The sequence below is a fragment of the Choloepus didactylus genome, chromosome 4 (assembly GCF_015220235.1).
Source record: "Choloepus didactylus isolate mChoDid1 chromosome 4, mChoDid1.pri, whole genome shotgun sequence".
Classification (NCBI taxonomy): Eukaryota; Metazoa; Chordata; class Mammalia; order Pilosa; family Megalonychidae; genus Choloepus; species Choloepus didactylus.
Window position 1 is genome coordinate 164725618 of NC_051310.1, and position 2707 is coordinate 164728324.

A 2707-nucleotide genomic window follows, 5' to 3' on the forward strand; every position below is an offset into this window, starting at 1 on the left:
ACAGCAAATTAGAAGCCCAGGAAGTTGTCAACCCATACAAAAAGGGGAGGAAAAAAGAGCTTTATTTCCACAATTTTGGAGCATTCTTTGCAAATCCAAAAAACCTAGCAATACAGTTAATCCAGTTACTGTCAGTGCAATTCTACTTTCAAAAGAAAGTGAGGCTAACATTTAAACAGCAATTACATTTTATGAAAAGGGAAAGACGAGGGAGTAAGAGGAACAGCAAGACCCCAAAAACCATGATGGTGACAGACCAATCAGAAAACAGTATACCACCTCCATTCACCTCAGCTCTTTGAAATGAGCATTTCCAGTCCTTAGCACCCTCCACTCTATCAGACTGGCAAGAGCCTGGGTAGTAGCCGAAGTCACTGCCAAAGGAATTCATATGCAAAATTAAACTCTTGCTTTCCAAACCAAAGGAAAAATGAAGTAAAACATGGACCACCCACCCTGTCAAGAAACAATGTACTTTGAGTTAAGGCTCTTTTATGCCCTTCTCTTCTTTAGGTGACTCACCAGGAGTCTTAGAGAGGATGGGTCATCTTGAGTGCATCCTAGGAGAGCTTCCCTACAATAAGTTTTAATCTCCCAAAACACTAAATTAAGACCAAGATTCTTCTGAGTCATCAAAGTCATCATGTGCTGGTAACTGATTACAAGCAGAGCATTTCAAAACAATAATGAGCAAACCAAACTCTGGGATAGCCTTTCTAAGCTGCAAAATCCAAATCAGAGATTCACCCTGAATATTCCAAGTAATGTTTTTAGAGTTCCCAAAGAATTTCTGAGTTCCCAAAGGCTGAAAAAACAAGCCTGAAAGTTCCTAAGATGATCTTAACACATACCTCAGCTAAGATTTTAAAATCTGATCAAATACTTTTAACGTAAAGTGACACTTTTTGTAGTTTTCTTATTATTTTAAAGGTGTTTTGAGAAAATTATTTATGAAAACTTTTTTTGTTGTTGTTCTAACCCTGCAAGCTAAACATGTTCCATTTATTTTTAAATGAAGTGAAAATTAGCTAGGTGTGTTAGATAAGCTTTCTATACACAGGTCTAAATATTGACAAAGGGAGATGTGTCACTGGGAAAATCATCAGTCTAGCAATTATCACGTTAGCATGTTAAGTGGCAAAAAGATGTGAAACTTCCAAATGTGTCAATACAGATTATTTCATTTCCACTAGCTATCAGCTATACTGCAAACTGCTTTAAAGTACACTGAGCAAGTGGTTCAGCTAAAGAAATTTATCCTTGGTGCCTGAAAAAAAAAATAACCCCCACAAGGTTTTGTGTGAAATCACATATGTTTCCAACTACTGCTTCAAATGACCTGAAAGAGAGAAGGAGGTGCAAATGATGACAAAAGTACTTCTCTATATTGTTTATTTTCAGAAGAATTGAATCTGGACTCATTTTTCATTGGCTTATGTGGGTGTTCCCCACAGTTCTCTTCTGTCCCAACTCCTCAACCCTTTCAGAAAATAGTTGCACTTGCAAAGTCAGATCACGTTACTATACTTATGGTACTGAGAAAATACAGAGTATCTCTGTAATAATTATCTTGTTGCACACTTTCAATGACTTCTAAACTCTTCTGAACTGTTACTAAAGGTAGGGGAAAGTGCCATTAATTTTTGGTGTGATTAAGAAAGAATCAAGCTCTGCGTGGTGGCAGTATGGTAGCCAATGAGGTTTATCTGAGGTGCAATTATTGCTAATTGAAAACTTTTCACAATACCCTGCTATGATGACTTGAAATATAGTTGGCTTGGGCAATTTTTGAGTCTCTATGGTGACTGAAGAAAGAAAAGAAAACAAAAAAGAAAGAAAGAATCAGGTATGTATGAGTAAATTCTGGCAATAAGGAACTTTCCACCTTCCTATCGCTAGGTGATTAAGTAACTAGGTATGATATCCCTCAATGACACATTTTGGTTGCTTTTCTTATATCTTTTTCTATTTTTCTATCCACACCTTTCTTCTTTCTTCTCAATGGAATTCGTTCACTAAACCACTGCTCCCTTTGTTGCTTGCTCTTTATTAGTTCCTACCTTGCTGCTTTGCACAATTCATCTCTGGCTTCACCAAACTCCAAGATACTAGCTTTTTGAACTCCCTAAAAATATGGATTTAGATTTCTCTGTCCAGGAGTTGCATATTTAAACTCCTCAGTGACTTCTCAGAGTTGTTTGTTTAAAATATACTATTCTCCAATTCCCATTAGTTTCAACATGTCAGCCGATTACCCTAACCGTCCCCACTTTGTAACCATATACATGGTCCTTAATTTTGACTTTCTTCCCTCCCCCACCACTTTGCTGAAATTTCTCTCTTAAGAGTCACCAACTACCTCCTCATCACAGAACCTAAGGATATTCAAGGGCACTCATCTTTTTCTGCAGGATTGGGCCCTAAGGCTCTTTGTTGAAACTTTCTCTTCCTTTTGACACCGGGATATGTGGATTCTTCCACTCTGACCTCTTTCCAATCCCATTCTTATTATTCTGGTTCATACATATATTCCTTTACCTTTGAGTGGTTCTCAAGGTGAACCAATAGCATAAGCATCATCGGAAAACTTGTTAGAAATACAAATTCTCAGGCCCATCCTCAGCCCTGCTGAATCAGAAACTGGATGGGTGAGGCCAACAAATCTGTGCTTCAACAAGACCTCCAGGCGATTCTGATGTGCACTAAA

At 37.8% G+C, this 2707-nt stretch overlaps 1 non-coding gene across 1 annotated transcript; it reads left to right on the forward strand.

Annotated features, from left to right (window-relative positions):
• The first annotated feature begins 1666 nt into the window (after positions 1 to 1666).
• LOC119533752 lies at positions 1667 to 1805 on the forward strand. Its single transcript, XR_005216859.1, has one exon. It is a non-coding gene; the product is annotated as a U4 spliceosomal RNA (small nuclear RNA).
• The last annotated feature ends 902 nt before the right edge of the window (positions 1806 to 2707 follow it).